The sequence below is a fragment of the Python bivittatus genome, unplaced genomic scaffold, assembly GCF_059951505.1.
Source record: "Python bivittatus isolate LINGU-HERP-01145 unplaced genomic scaffold, Pbiv_v1 ctg000980_np1212, whole genome shotgun sequence".
Taxonomy (NCBI): Eukaryota; Metazoa; Chordata; class Lepidosauria; order Squamata; family Pythonidae; genus Python; species Python bivittatus.
Genome location: NW_028277125.1, coordinates 2272283 through 2288388, shown reverse-complemented (window position 1 = coordinate 2288388; position 16106 = coordinate 2272283). Strand labels below are relative to the sequence as shown.

The window sequence follows — 16106 nt, the reverse complement described above, 5'->3', positions numbered from 1 at the left end:
ATGCAGCTTGTGCCATTGCATGGCTCTGCGGGTGAGGGCGTCGCTTTCAGAGCCCGGGTGGTGCATGGGGACGGGGGCGTCGGCACCCCCTTGCAAGGGGGCTCGGCAGGCTTTTGTGGGAGGCGGGGGCCTTCCCAGAGCCGATGCGCCCGTGGTGTGCAGCTGCAAGTTAATCATTGACCCCCACGCCGGGGAATTCCGCCTCCCAAGCCCTGGAGAAGGGTGAATTTTCTGACATCCTTTTCTAGTTATAATCTCCATATTTGGAAATGTTTACCCATGCCCTGATCTATTGGAAGGGGAGGGGAGGTGACTCAGGCCTGGTGGAAGTTTGGAATTCCTGGACTCAGGATAAGCCCCCCTTTCTCTCTCCCTCTGTCCCCCCGCCCCCCTTCGCCTTTCCTTGTGGCCGGGCTTAGAGTTTGCTCATGCCTGGAGCCAGTTCCAAATTTGTTCTGCTCCAGGACAAAGCGTTCCTGGGGAAGGAGCCCAGCGGACTCGAGTAAGTACAGCGTGTTTATTGGTGCAGCAAATGGGGAGTCGCCGGTCCAGGGAGACAGCCCGGCCCTGCAAAGGGCACGGTGGCCTTCCGGGGGGCAGGGGCAGCCCCTTCCGTGATGGCGAGGGTCTCCCTTTGACCCCTGGCAGAAGCATTGGGCTTGCAGGCCGGAATGAGTGGCCACTGCCTGCCTTGATTGGTGGGGGTTTAAGTGGGCATCGCCCCTCTGGGTGATTCCCGCTGGGTCGGTTTATGGCTCTGTGCAGCCTTGCGGCTTGCTTGTCGCCAAGGTTAATGTTTACCTCTGTTTCACTAGACCCTGAGAAGCTGGAGAGCTGTGCAGGGACCCCGTGTCTTCTCTGCTCTTCCCTTGCAATTGCTTCTGTATTTTGCTTTACGTTTCTCCTTGCCTTTTGCTGCCTGCTCCTTGCGTCTCCATCTTTTACGCGGAAGGCAATAGCCCTGCAGCCAGAAATCCTTCGGCACCCGATTTGAAAGGGTATCAGTTTCACGGATTAGACTTTCCCCAGGTTGGCACCCCCTGGAGGCTTTCTGCAGCTTCCCGAGGGGTATATCCGAGGAAGTGGTGCGTTTCACGCAGTTCCTGTGTGCATCTCGCGGGTGTGAAAGATGGGGGTGATCACCAGCACGGATAGCCTTTTGGAAAGAGAAGGAAAAGTCTGTCTGGTTGTAGCTCTCCTCGCTAAACGGAGCCTCCTTTTCCAGGAGCACTCTACCCAGAAATAGCAGGGGTTGGCACGGGAGGGAATAATGGAAGTGGCTGGCTGTTTCCCTCTCCTGCTCAAAGGAATCTCAGAGGGATCTTGCCTCTGGATCTCCCGGAGCTCAGCTCCCCAAATTCCTTACTGGCATCCTTTAGAGAAAGCAGGACTTAACAAACACTGATGTCAAGAGTTTCATTTCCTCCTTGGCTTTGGAAAATTTTTCCTGTTGAACTTTGGCCTAACTCCCCGAGATCGTAGCCCCTCCGGGAAGATTCCTCCCACTCCCATCAAACCTTTATTCCGGGAGGGGGTTCGGCAGCGTTTGGGCAGGACTACCGGTCTGCTGAGGGAAGAGCGACCCCACTGGGGACATTTGGAGGCAACTCCCCGTCCTTCATACTAGCCATGTGCTGGAGCTCACCTCTGGCTACTGTGCTCATTGGGGACAATGGGAACTGTAGTCCAACCCATCCAGCAACCCCTTCCTTGCTCTCTTTTGGTCTCTTGCCCCGACTTTTTAACAGGCTGCTGTCTCGCTCTGGGCTCGATTCTCACGGGGCTGCGCTGAGGTCCCTTCCTTGGGCATCCACGGGGAGGGGGGGGAGTGACATCCCGCATCATGATATGGTCATACATGACATCACTGTGGCTTCTCCTGGACGTCTGTCACAGGTCATTCGAACTTTTCTCTAGTTCTGTGTGCTTCAGGGTTTCCCCAATCGCGCTGGGGTGCAAAAGATGCCGTTGGGGCAATAGAAGAAAACCAAATTTGGAGTTGGTGGGGTGTTCACGCCATGTGTCTGGCTGCTCCCATTAAAGGCCCAGTGGCTGCACTTCTTGTAATGCACAAAACCAGTTTTCCTCTAGTTTCTCGGGCAAACCCAGCCCATGATTGCACCCAGCACCATTGCATTGTATGGATTAATTTGGTAACCAGGTTAAACATGCTGTGAAAACCAGCTTTCTCAGTTTCATGCGCTCTGAACTCCGGGAACTAGTGGAGCAATGTTAGGTTGCCATCATGGGGGGGTGACATCACAGCCTTTATGATGTCATTGGGCAAATAACATCATGAGGTCTGTGACATTGTCGTGGCATGAACACGGTGCTACGACTGTCGTAATTCAGTATATCCGAAAGGCTCCGAGTCCGGGAACATTGGATCTGTGAGTGCCAAAGGAGTGTTTATGTGCGGGTCCAGTTCTTACCTTCCACCTGAGGGTGTGTTTCTGCTGGTCCACGCAGAGGCTCTTCTTCCAACTGCAGGCAGGACGTCCTTTTTCATTCTCCAGCCTTTGCAGTCTTCATCCACTGGGTGCGATTTGGCTATCAGTGTTCCCAGCGTTTTAAGATGATTGGATCGGTTATGGAATGTACCCATTTTTGTTTCAGGATTTCCACAGTACACTGAAAAGGCAGTATGAAATCCCTTGGGTTCTCAGACATTCTCAGGGCTACATGGGTGATGAACTGATTGATTGATTGATTGATTGATTGATTGATTGATTGATTGATTATGTACCATCAAGTCAGTGTTGATTCCCAGCATCCCCATGGATAGATTTTCTCCATGATGATCTGTCCCCAACCTGGTCCTTCAGGTCTTCCAATGGTACCCCCATCACCGCTGTCACTGAGTCCGTCCCCCTTGCTGCTGGTCATCCTCCTCTTCTCTTTCCTTCCACTTTCCCAGCATTATGGACTTCTCAGGGCAATGTACCCCTTGCATCTAACCACAGCACAAACCCACTCTGGAAACATCTTTTATCTGCTGTGTTCCACGACATCACCTTCATCCCATCCCCAGCTGAGGAACGCATCAGCCTTAAGTTGTCCTTAGATGATTGGGGTCCCCATCCTTCTGCCCCTTGAGACGGGTAGAACTGGATAGGCTTTGTCCCCTGCAGCCATGGGTCAGTCAGGCCCCGTGGACTTCCTTGGAGGAAGGCGTGGGCATTGCAGTGACGGGGAAGTGGAGGCAGGAGAAGGCACAGCCAGCTTCAGGCCAGGAGGAATCTCCACCTACTCATGGAAGGATGGCCAAGGATGTCCTTTCCAGATCAGAGGAAGGACCTCCATCTGCTTTGCACCGCTAGTTCAGACTTATTCTGTCATATGTTCCTTAGGGGCCATGCCCATCTGGAATGAAATCCCTCCTGAGAAGTTCACTGGGGGATTTCCCACTTCACACCCAGCTGGAAGCGCTGGAAGTGCAGCAAAGGGTTGTGTCTCTCCTTGTGGCTAACCCTGCCCAAACGCGTCCTGGCAAGGTCTTTCTTCTGCCGAGTCCCCGTGAGCGTTGCCTTTGCCTTGTCTGCAGTCCAGGCGTGAGAGAGGCTGAAGTCATCCTTAGCTGCATTGGGGTTGAAATCTCCCCCCTCCACCTTCTTTCAGTACTGTCCAAGGGCAGCCTCAAATCGTGCAAAAGTTCCTAGGCTGTGCCGCTCATGATGTGAGAACGTGATGTGAGGATCAGCAATGCAGACAATACATAATTCTCACAGAATGATAGAACATAAGCCTTGGAGATCATCTAGAGCAGTGTTTCTCAACCTTGGCAGCTTGAAGATGGGTGGACTTCAACTCCCAGAATTCCCCAGCCAGCGATGCTGGCTGGGGAATTCTGGGAGTTGAAGTCCACCCATCTTCAAGCTGCCAAGGTTGAGAAACACTGATCTAGTGTAACCCATTGGCTCCTGCAGGTAATGCTAGGGCTGCCACTAACCACGTTTGTGCAAATACTAGATCTTTAACCTGCCGAAGCATGTTTTATGAACCCAGCCTTGTGATCACCTCTTTCCCACAAGGCATAGACACTTTTAAGCTCAGAAGCAGGTGCCCCAGATAACTCATGACCTCTTGGCCCATAATCCATTCTCCAAGGGAATTTCTGCTTGCAGAAGCCCCGTTCCACCAACATTTTCTCCTGAGTATATCATGAGCGTGAACTGATAATAGTCCAAAGAAGTCAAAAAGTCCATCAGAAACTCCCTGATCCAAAATTTTGTGTGGGTTATTGGTTTGAATAGCTTTACAAAAGGTTTGGCCAAATCCATCACAGATCCATCAACGTGGATTTTAGCCCTGAGAGTTAAGTGAAACCTTGTTCTGAGGCAGTCTATCTTTGACTGTTAATTTCTGGGGGAGCAAACTAGAGGAAGACTCTTGGCTTTGGGATCTAGATTTGTCTTTCCTAGAGGTATCTGTCCAGGGTAATATATATCATCTATAATCTACAATGCTGGGAAAGGTGCGAGGAAAGAGAAGAAGAGGATGACCAGCAGCAAGGTGGAGAGACTCAGTTACAGTGGTGATGGATGGACTGTTTGAAGACCTGAAGAACCTGGTTGAGGACAGATCCCCCGATGTCAGGCCTAGCCCAAGGAACTCCAAGAGACCATGCAAATTCAGTCCAGCTATGTTTATTAGCTACAACCTCTAGCAAGAATCTTCCCAGACTAAAACCCCAGTTCCCAAAGTCCTCCAGCCACAACAGTGTGAATTCCTCAGGGAGGTGTCATCTCATCCTTTTGTTCCTCCCACAGGGTTCCGGTGAGCTAAGAAAATGCTTATCTCCCTGAGCTTGGCCTTCATAATTCCATTCCATCACACCCTGGAAGCAATCTATTTATGTGATCACTTAGAATTAACACCACTTTGATGGCACATAACCCATCAGTCAATCAATGCAAAGACCCAGCTCTTTTGAGAAGTCCATAATTCTGGGAAGGATGGAAGGAGAAGAGGAAGAGGATGACCAACAGCAAGGTGGTGGATGCATTCAATTCCAGCAACAATTGGTGCACTGTAGGGAGACCTGAAGACCAGGCTGGGGAGAGATCATCTGGAGAAGGTCTGTCTGTGTGGTCAGCAGGAGTCAACACTGACTTGATAGCACATAATCAGTCAATCAATCAATCAATCAATCAATAACCTGTCCAGTGTCATAATCACGCTGGTAGGGGTGTTCTGCTTTTTCTTGGAAGTCCTTCTGGTGTGTGCAGAAACACCAGCTGCACAGGAGCAGTGAAAACCCACCGGGGTCCCATTCCATTTTCCAGGAATGTCCATTCACAGATTCAGACTAACAACTGTTGTAGAAGGAGAGCTGTGTTAGTCTATGAGGGGTAAAATCCAAAGGGGTTTGGGAGCACCTTTTCCAACCCCCCAATTTTATTCAAAATTTCAAAGCTTCTGCCTTCGAATAAAATCGGCGAGTCAGAAAGGGCGCTCTCCAACTCCTTCGGATTAGCATCCCGTGCTTTTAGAATAAAATGGGGCCGTGGTCCCAGCCTGATTAATTTTTCCATTGGAGCAAGGCCCCCTTCGGTATTCTGGGACCAAGCTGGTGGGTTAATATATGCTCATTAGGGGAGAAAATGTGGGAATTAAATTGCACCCTCTAAAATTGCATATGGGAATTGCACCCTCTAAAACTTGTGGAGTAACTGGATTTTGATGGAAAAGAGAGAAAGGGTGGGGTACAGAAAGAATTGCAAAGGAAGATTGGCAAAGCAGGCTAAAGTAAGGTCAGGTTGAGCACGTTGGGGAATCCGGCGCATTTCTTGGCCGGTGATATGAAGCAGGCCGCAATATTAAGCCGTAATTTTGCACCATGTGAAACCTCCTGAAACCCAAAACAGAGGGAGGAATACAATAATTTGCCAGTGTGCAAAGAGTGACGTTGGGCAGGGACAGGTAAATCCAGCGTGCGCTGACCTCACATTTGCTGAATTTTGGGTCGCATTAAATGTGGCCTGGCTTCAGTTTACAACTTGCACTAAACCAAATATCTCAGTATTCGAACTCGCACCCATCACGACCTCCCTGTAATTTAAATAGGGAGATGGATGGCCAGCTGTCCTCAAAATGACAGTCGATGTCTGTAAAGGAATTATGTATAAATAATTATACAACTATAAAGGAAAACTTTTCTGGAATCCCTGCCATGCCTGTTTCTTGACCTGGCCTACCTTGAAAGGCCGATCATGACTAACAGGGACTCTTCAGGGCACGATTTGAAATCACACCTCCAGGAAAAATGAAAGCTGCTGAGAAGCAGCATTGAAATTCACCCCTTGGGGAGCACCAGGGCTGGGTTTGTACAGCATTTTAAGCCAGCATTTCTTAAAATCTTAGTTTGTTGAAAAGTGCGTGGCTTGGTTCAAGCATCACATGAAGCCAGTGTTTCTCAACCTTGGGAACTTTAAGAGGCGTGGACTTCAACTCTCAGAATTCCCCAGCCAGCAAGGAGTTGAAGTCCATGCCTCTTAAAGTTCCCAAGGTTGAGAAACACTGAGCTAAGCCGAAACAAAAACCAAAGGCTGAGTTCATTTCTGAATGCAACCGGTGAATCCTGCACTCGTGTTTGGACAGAGGCTGAATGTTTCTGAACGGGCGACTTCTTGGACCGAGTCACGTTGGAATTGATAATTCGCTTTTTGCAATTTCGTTAGTTCCTTATTTGTTTGAGTGAGTTGCAACGGGGAGCCTGTCTGGACTTTTTATGGCAGCCGCAAACAGCACGACTAAGATGCAAAGAGCCACAAATAAAGAACGGATGTCTCTTCGCGAAGCTGATGGACTTCTGTCCAAAGCAGAGGTGGGTTTTTTTTCTGGCTCAAGAAGGACAGGTCAAGGGTCAGGGCTGATGTGAATCCTGCCTGCCTAGTTATCGTGGGGGAAGAACAGTTTAAGTTAAGCCTCCTTGCAACAAGAGGGACCGCCTTTCACGATCTCCAGAATGCTGCGATTAGGTATTTATTGCTTTAGGGCGAGCTGAAAGGTCCACGGCGGTTTGCAAACAGCAGAAGGCCAAAAACACCGTCCAGGGAAATGCCCCAGCAGAGTTGAGACAGGCCTGCCTGGAGGAGGGTGAGGCTGTCGCTGAAATCTCAGAAGAACGCAAGAAATGCCCGTTTGGGGAAGGGGCGAGAAGAACACAGGCAGAGAAATGGGTGGCTTCAGACCCTGAACAAGCACAGGGCGCTCTGTCTTTCAAACTGTGCCACCCCAGAATGCCAAAGGAGGTTGGCGTTGGCCACGCACAGATCCCTGCCCATAGAAAGCTAGAGGGTCAGGGACAGCCAGCTGGTGCCTGTCTCCCTAAGGGTTTTGAAGAGGGAGATCTAGGCACTGCTGGTGCTGATTTTCCATTTTCTGTCTTGTTCCACTCGGTGAGTACCAGCCTGTCTGTGTAGCCCAGTGTTTTTCACACTTGGAGACTTGAAGATGTTGGGCATGCTGGCTGGGGAATTCTGGGAGTTGAAGTCCCCACATACTGCCTGGGGAATTCTGGAAGTTGAAGTCCACACACCTTCAAGTCACCAAGGTTGAGAAACACTGGTGTAGTCTAATAACCTTTTGTTGGACTCTCGTTCCATTTCTTGTTCAGCTGAAGCCAAACTTAATTGGGGAAGTCTTTTCCTTCTCAGAAATTACGACGACTAGGAAGGTTTTTTCCAGGTTCAGCTCTGAAGGAGTGTGGCGAGATTCTTGACTGCTCTAGCCCTAGTAGTACATGAACCCTTGGAACAAGAAATGCAGCCGCCGTAATAAAAGGCAGCTGTGAGCAACAATATGTAAACCAGGGAATAAGAATCAAGGTAACCGAAAGGAATCTGATCCACATAAGTTGGAAAAATTCCAAGCTGCCCCACTCTTCGTCTTCCTCTTTTGCAAAACGTTGCAGACCCTCTTCGCATCTTGCTTTGACTCAAAAGCTCATGCTCTTCCCAAGTGATTGTTCCTGTGACCAGCAAAAGAAACCAGGAAATCTGTGGAAAGCTTAAGAACATGGGATTTCAGATGCGGCCAGTCAGAGTGAGAGAGAGAGCAGGCAGGAAGCATGTGAAAATGCTCGTTTTTCTATAGAAGACATTTACTTATTAACACTTTGGGTTCCCACCTTGGCTACAGTTTTTTTTAATATAAAGTGATGGTACCTGAGATGCTTTGAGGATGATGGTGGTGAAGATGCGCTGTCAAGCTGGTGTTGAATCTTAGCAACCACATAGTTAGACCTTCTCCAGGGTATCTGTCCCTAACTTGGTCCTTCAGAACTTCCAACGGGGCCCCATCACCTCTGTAACTGAGTCCATCCATTTTGCCGCTGACTGTCCTCCTCTTCTCTTTCCTTCCACCTTTCCCAGCATTATCACTTTCTCCAGAGAGCTGGGTCCTTGCATCATGTGTCCGAAGGAGGATCATTGGAGCCCGGCCATTTGTGCCCTGAGTGAGAACTCTGGGCTGATTTGCTCAATGATCCATCACTTTGTTTTCTTGAATGTCCATGGTCTTCTCAGGGGTCTTCTCCAACCCCAAAGTTCAAAAGCGTCAGTGCTTTTCCTATCACGCGTTTTCAAAGTCCAGGTTTGGTGGTAAATTTTCTTTCTTCAATTCATTTATTTAAACAATTTATACGGCCACCCATCTTGTTCTCATGACCGTGGGTAGCTAACGATACACTAAAAAACTAGCCCAGAAGCAAAAAGCAAATATTACGAGAACTATCACAAAACAGAACCCTTAAAACCATACACCACATGCCAAGATCCGTTGAAAACAAGATTTCTTGCTCCACCACACAGGCCAGGCTCACGTAACACTCCAGCCCCAGGTTTTCCTAACAAGGTTGGGGCCATCCAAATCTTGGGGGCGGGGGAGAGTGTGAAGGCTTCTCCAGAGGGCGTGTGCTGCAAAGGAGAAGGCAGAGAACATGGGTTGGGTTTGTACCACCAATCCTAGTTAAGGTTGAGATGGGAGGAGACAGTGTGCAGTTCATGGAGGTGTAGGTCCTGCAGAATCCTGGAGTTGGAATAGTGCAGCTCCCGATTCAGGGGAACAGTCCAGATTAAAGCAATCCTGTCTATTCTCTTGCGCACACCCAGGGATGGAAGCCCAACACTTCTCTGGCTAGTGGATCCCATGGTCAGCTGCCTCTTTCTTTGAGAAAGATGGTCCTAACATTCAACAGGTGTCTGCCTGTCCATCGCTGAGACCCAATCTTCCACGTCCTGCATTTGGGAATGGTGCAACCGAAACTTCAGTTGCACCATTTGGCCACCATCTTGACTTTTTTGCCCATACCCTGCAGACACCGCCGATGGAGGGCGAGGCTTAATGCCCCTCTGCCTTGAATCTTCCCAGGGCTGAAGGGCCCATCTCCTTCAATCTCTCTTCATAGGCTTACGGCTTTGTCCCCTGATTATCCTTCCTGCTGTTCTTCCAGCGGGGGGTCCAGAACGCAGACCTCACGATGAGGTTTGACCGAAATAGAATGAAATGGAACAATTACATTTGGTAATTTGGAAATTACACTTCAGTTGTTGCAGCCAGAAAGTACATTTGCTTTTTTTGCAGCTACATCACACTCCTGGCTCATACCCAGTTTGCAGTCATCTACGGTTGCACGTTCTTTTTCACAAATGCCATCACCAGCCTCTCCTTTCCTTGAGCATTTTCATTTCTCTCTGTTTGATTCCATTCTGTTATTTCTGGCCAACTTCTCCATCCTATCAAGAGGAATTTCATTTCATGTTCCAAGGGCAGTGTTTTCTCAACCTTGGCAAGTTTAAGATATGAGGACTTCACCTCCCAGAATTCCCCAGCCAGGATATGTGGACTTCAATTCCCAGAATTCTGGGAGTTGAAGTCTACATATCTTAACGTTGCCAAGGTTGAGAAACACTGTTCTAGGGGATTAGTGATCCTGCCCATCCTGGTTTCATCCACACATTTGATAAATGCTTTTCACCCAAGTCATGAATAAAAATACTGAGAAGGACTGAATCTCGTGGTCCTGACATCTTAGCTTGCTCTGTGAACCAAGTTATCCTCTTTAGCCAAGATAGGGTTCATTTCATGGCATGGCACGCGAACACCACCGTTGCCTTTTGTTAATCTGGGGTAGGGTGTAAGCATGCGGTGCGAATCCCGCCGCTTTTCCTATGGAAGTCGTCCTTTGTTTATACGAAGAAGGGTGTCTTTCCTTAAAACGGGTGTGTTTTGCTGGTCTTTCTCGGTGCGTCAGCTCCCTTCGGTGAGCAGGGTTTGGTGATTTCCAGATCAGTCTCCCTTCTCTGTAGGCCACCTCTCTGCGTCCTGCGAAGCAGGGACGGACGTTGCCTTCAGCCCTGGTTGGGCCAAACCTGGAGGGACCGGGCGTCTCGTGGTTGTGGCCGCAGCTACCCCGTGCACAGGAGGCATGCTCGAGCCCTTCTGCTGCAGATCCTGTGGCACGGACGGCCTGCAGATCGAGCCTCCTTTGTGTGCTCGCTCGCTCGCTTGCTCGCTCGCTGGCTGCGCACGGCTCTATATATAACTTGCCTCAGTGGGAGGTATTTTGGCTGATGCACTCGCAGTTAGGAGCTGGGCGAGAGATTTAAAAATACCTTGCTGCGAGCACATGGTGAGAGGAGCCATGGGTGGGGAAGCATGGCAGAGGCCACGGAAAGAGGCGGAGAAGTGTGAGAGAGAGGGGTGCGCACTTGCTCACGGCCTCATCCTTGCGTGGATTGGCTGGTCCTGCCGAAAGGTCTCCGTCTCTGGAGGCATCGAAGAGGACGCTGGGCGGCCCCTCGCCCGGCTGGTTTCACGGGGGTCCCCGCCCGTTGCAGAGGGTTGGGCGAGATGATCCACTTCTGTGGATCTGTGTTCTGGGATGCTCTGGGGGCATTAAAAGAATGGATCATTTCGGGAGCCAAGGTACTGTAGGTGTGCCGTGCAAAGCAGAAGGCGCTAAGAGTGCATAACAGCTTTTAGCGCAGTAACTAGAGAGTAACTAGCACGCTTCCCTTAATAATAATAATATTAATTTTGTATGTTGCCAAATCATTCATGTTCCTGGTAGCTTATAACAAGATAAAATATAAGAAGATGTCCATGGGAGGGAGGGAGGGAGGAAAGAAGGAAGGAAGCGAAGGACCCAGAACCCTAATAACCCCAAACCCAGGATCCCAGTGAATCTTGGCTAAATTGCAATGGGCTTGGCTGCCATGAGTCACTGCAGAACCACATCCCATAATAATGGCAGCTGACTGATGCTAAGGCCTCTGCTGGGGATACCCTAAAGCAGTGTTGTCCAAACTTGGCCACTTTAAGATGAGTGGACTTCAATTCCCAGAATTCCCCAGCCAGCCATGCTGGCTGGGGAATTCTGGGAGTTGAAGTCCACTCATCTTAAAGTGGCCAAGTTTGGACAACACTGCCCTAAAGGGAGATGTATACACAGAGCTTGCATTGACACACCATCCCCCAAAAGAGAACCCATTTTTTTTCTGTTTGCACAATATATCAAAACCTAACTTCACCAAACTGGTGGGGTTCACACAGCATGTGAAGACACAAATTAACCCAGGTGCATACGAAGCATGCTCAGCACACACGAACAGAGGTGCTCTGCCTTTCAGTAACCTCGTTAATGTCTTGTGTGAATGCAGGCATTGCCTTGATGAAGACAGTCCGATTCGCTGCTTCGGGCCACGTTCACACAACACCTTTAGACTACCTTATATATCTGTAATTACATATCTAATTGCCCGTTTTCATTATCTGGACGTGGCACATCGCCTAGAGGCCTTGGGAACTGAGGGGGCAAATCAATCCGGTCAGTAAATAAGGAAAATAAAATCGACCTGAAAGAAAGAGCGGGTGGAATTTGCTCTCCATGCTAAGCGTAGGATAACGTTAGTCGAGCTCGATGTTGGGCGAAGGCATTTGCTGGCTGTTCGCTTCTTGGAGGAAAACAGCCCCCCTGTGAACTGCACATCATGCCCCCGTCCTCTCCCCCCCCCGCCAGCCCAGTGTCCAGCCTGTGAAGGGGAGACATGCGCTTCAATGCTCTGTCCACCGCAGGGGTTTCGCTGGTGCCGCTGAGCTGAGCGTTCTGTGGATGCAACAGGACCGAGTCTGTATTCCTACATATACATTAGAAGGGGCTGCAGAGGTCATCTAGTCAACCCCCTTGCTGAGTGCAGAAAGCCACTAAAGGTTGTTGTTGTTGTTGTTTAGTCGTTAAGTCGTGTCCGACTCTTCGTGACCCCATGAACCATACTGCGCCAGGCCTTCCTGTCCTTCACTGCCTCCCTGAGTTTGCTCAGTTTCATGCTCAGTTTCATGGCACTAAAGGTTGCCAGCAGCTAATCCAGTGAGGGGAGCCCACTCTCTTCTGGGCAGGCCCATCCTCACACATTTCTCCTAAATCACCGTGGGTTGTCATCCCACTCTCCCATTTCATAGTGAAATTAAATTGCTGGATCCATTGGAGCATCGGTGATGGACCGCTGGATTGAACAAGGAAAAGGAGGCCACTAAGAGCAGCCAAGCCAGCCCTTCGGCTTTCCTTGGTTCACTAGGATGTTGGGCCCCTGGGGGGCAGCCCTGCCCATCACCAGTTCCTCTGTATCTGCGGCTTTTTCTGCTGGCCAAATCCAGTCTCTCAGTGGCGAACCAGCCAGGATCTTCTGCAAAATTCAGGAATCAGGAAGAACCGAGGAGGAGCCCCAGCGGAACAGAGGGCCCAGGCGAGGGAGGGCATTTCGGAAGGGCTGCTCGTGACCTAGTTGCGCCTCGTCCCCCCATGCGCCTGCCTCTGCTGACAGCAGCTGCGAGCCTCGCGGTACAGAACGTACAGATCTTGGAAACCGTGACATTGGCTGCTCCTCCGGGTGAATGCCGGGCAGCGTGACCCAAGCGGGAGGCGAGGTGGCCGCGCAAAAGTTGGATTCCACCTTACACGGGCATTTAATTGCACAATGCCTCCTCCTCCTCCTCCTCCTCCTCCTCCTCCTCCTCCTCCTCCTCCTCCTCCTCTTTCATGCGCCCCCACCCCACAGCCCCGAGCCAGAAATAGGCTTATTTTGAGTGCCGGTCAGCCTGGGGTGGAAACAGGATGCGCTTTGGGGTTTCCACTCCGTGTTGTTTGTGAAACCCTAGACCTCTCCTCCCTGGGAGACCGGCCCTTGAAAATAACCCCCCCCCCCGTCATCTGTTTGTGCCCTTCCAGGAACACTCACCTTCTTTGCCCTGTGGGATGCCTGCCCTGTCAGAGCTCTCAGCCCCGGCTTCTATTTCCAGCCCCCCAACTCTCTGCGCTGCTGTTAGGCTGATCTCCCTTCTGCCTGCTGTGGTGGTTTCCAAAAATATCACGCCGTTTGGCATAACAAAAGCTGGGAGCGACTTTGCGCTATGTAGTAAACAGGGTCTTTGCAGCCAGCAGGCTGGGATCAACTTCACACTCTGTAGTAATCCAGGTCACTTAGATCTAGCAGCTGTGCGTGCGTCACATGCAGAGTTGGGTTAGGGTTAACCTTAGTTAGTGTTATGTGAACCCAGACCTTTGGTGAATTTATGTCCGGTGTATTTTTGTCCGCATGGATTTGCAAAAGCTGCTCTGCAACTTCTGGAGATGGTTAAAATGTTTGGACCTGGATCAACCCATTTCCATCTTTCTGAGGTCTTCTAGGATCTGGGGGAACCTCTGTCCGGTGCCTGTCTGTGCTAATTGCAGATGACGACATCTGCCCCCGTCTTGCTTTTCCAAGCGTAACTTCGTCGTTTTCTTCGGCATGGCTTGGAAGGGTATTTGGAAGCAGGACATTTCTCTTGATGTGGACATTTTCATGCTGAAATGTACATTAACTTTGCCCACTGTGCGTGTTTTCTGTTGTAATCCACGTATTGGAGACATAATACTGTTCCTTAGTAAATTATTTGTATTATAATGAGTTATATTTATGCAGAAAATAGATGAACACATAATTATACATATAGAGTGCTTGATTAGTATAATTAGTAATCAACACATTTTATTACATACATGTTTGGATGCAATTTTTGATTGGAAAAGTGCCTCACAAAATTTGGAAAAGTGTGAACATTGAAGTGTAACAGCATTTCAATTCATCTTCTGTTTGTGAGGTGCAAATTAAGTAAGGAATTAGGAATGGAAACATCTACTGAAGATGTTTTTCCTCCTCTCTTAGTGCCAAGCAAACAGCACAACAATGTCTGTTGTTGTTGTTGTTGTTTAATTGCTTCAAAACAGCATCCACTTTCTGGAGAACACATACCTGCTTCTGTGTCAGGTAAATTCAAGGCAGTCAGACCTGAAACACTTTTGGACCTTGTCGGGAAACTGCTATTCACATGTCTGGAATTTAGAGCTTTGGGAAGTTTGCTTACAGACAGCTTCACTTTATTTATGCCATGGTTTATCGGTTGCCTTACTCAGCTGAGAAATTCACAGGGGTGGGGACAAGACTGAAGGCTGGCCTGCTTCTCGGGAGAAAAACCATGGTAAACGTGACGAACGTGGAGGGACATCACAGGGACAGCTGAGGTGGGTGCCTGCGAGATTAGCCGTTCCCACTCGGAGCCCTGGGCTGTGAAAGCTGGAGCACCAGGGAGGCAGCAGCAGGAACAAAGCACGATGTCCCTGGAGAACATTCCTGGGCGCCCCTTGGACAGCGAGAAGAGCAAATATTCAATGCTCGATGTAAGGAAACTAGATGGAAGCCTGAGGCTAAAGCTTAGATACGTTGCACGTGTAATGTGAAGGCAGGAGTTGCTGGAGACGACCTTGGTGCTTGGAAGGATCAAAGGCGGTCTAGAGAAGACAAGGGGGCTAGAGGGTCCGACCCCTGAGGCCGCTGGCAGGAGGGACAGCTCTGGAGGGATGGTCCCCACCAGGTCCCTGAGCGTCAGCAGCGAATGAACGAATAACAGCAATTTCACAAGACTCCGACGCCCTCCCACAAAGGTGGCCCCCATCATAAATAACACAACACAACACTGACTACAAGCCCACCAGGCCCACCCCACCCTCTGTGTCCAAAGCCTCTTGCAGCCATACGGGAATTCTGGAAGTCGAAGTCCACACGTATGAAGGCTGCCAAGGTTGAGATGGGAGGGGAACTTGTTGGTAGCTGGTCTCGTAAACGGGAGGCTGGGTGGCGAGAAACCTGGGAGGAAGCGCTTGAGAGTTTTGGAGGCTCTGCCTTCACCAGCTCTCTGATGGAAGTTCCCTTGCGCTTTCCAAGATTCTGGACTTTAACGCCCCCCCCCCACCTTTCCGTATGGAAGAACGCACAAGTCTCGTTTCCTTGACTGGGCCCTGCTGTGCCCAGCGCGAGCCCTGGCTTGCGCGCACTGGCTGGGCAGAGTTGACCCGGAGAAGGCAGACTCAGAGATACCCAGGCCCCAAGCCACAGAGGGCTATGGGGGGATTGCAACCCCCTCTCGTAAAGACAGGGGCATAGGATGCCGGTGTCAGAACTTCCTGGTCCAAAACCCCCACAGGTGGCCTCCCAGCCAGAGAAGCGTGCTGGCTGGGGGATTCTGGGACTTGAAGTCCACACCTCTTCAAGTTGCTGAGGTTGAGAAACTCTGCTCCAGGGCAAGGGTGGCCCCCCTCCGGTCCCTCTCAGCCTCCAGATGCCAAGTTAGGACCTGCACGGGACCCCCAGGGACCCCTGGGGAGGCCAGTATCAACTGAGCATCACAGTCCTGTTGCTCCAAATTCTCGATAGGCTACGTATGTAGTTCACTGTATTGGCCTGCTATAAGAAATCAGCCTATTTGTCATTTTGCTTTTTTTGTAAATGACCGTCACTGTTGTGTTGTTGTGCTGTGTTGTGTGGTTTTGTTTTGTTGCCCTGAGTGATGTGTACGCAGTGGATGGGAGGGGCGCCTCTGCTCTGCAAATCAGCAAATAGGCAGAATTCTTTTCTGGCGTGGGGGCCTCTCTCCCCGGGTGTGCGCTTGCATCCTTGGCAAAACAGCGCCTCTTGTTCCAGCTTCCTCACTTACCCTGCGCTCGGGGGAACTTTATGTGCCCGCAGATGTGCAGGCTTTTGGAAAATGTGGAGCAATGGGCAGCCAAT

The 16106-nt window shown here is 50.2% G+C and overlaps 1 protein-coding gene and 1 long non-coding RNA gene across 14 annotated transcripts in view; one reads left to right on the top strand and one right to left on the bottom strand.

Moving 5' to 3' along the window:
- The window catches only part of LPP (LIM domain containing preferred translocation partner in lipoma), a 229236-nt gene that overhangs the window by 26999 nt on the left and 186131 nt on the right, over positions 1-16106 (top strand). For 2 of the 12 annotated variants that reach the window (XM_088132294.1, XM_088132290.1), the window contains exon 3: positions 4770-10929. The exons of 8 other annotated variants lie outside the window; for them this stretch is intronic. The gene's annotated coding sequence lies outside the window, so the exon portion shown is untranslated. Of the gene's footprint in view, positions 1-9; positions 503-4769; positions 10930-16106 lie in introns of those variants that run through there. 2 more of the 12 variants (XM_088132299.1, XM_088132295.1) reach the window with 2 other exon arrangements.
- On the bottom strand, positions 1027-13337 carry LOC148213494 (uncharacterized). 2 transcript variants are annotated; one of them, XR_015794448.1, is made up of 3 exons: positions 13239-13337; positions 2433-2631; positions 1027-1156 (listed from the first exon to the last, which is right to left on the bottom strand). It is a non-coding gene; the product is annotated as an uncharacterized LOC148213494 (long non-coding RNA). The 2 variants fall into 2 exon arrangements; XR_015794449.1 differs by lacking the exon at positions 13239-13337 and adding an exon at positions 11859-11953.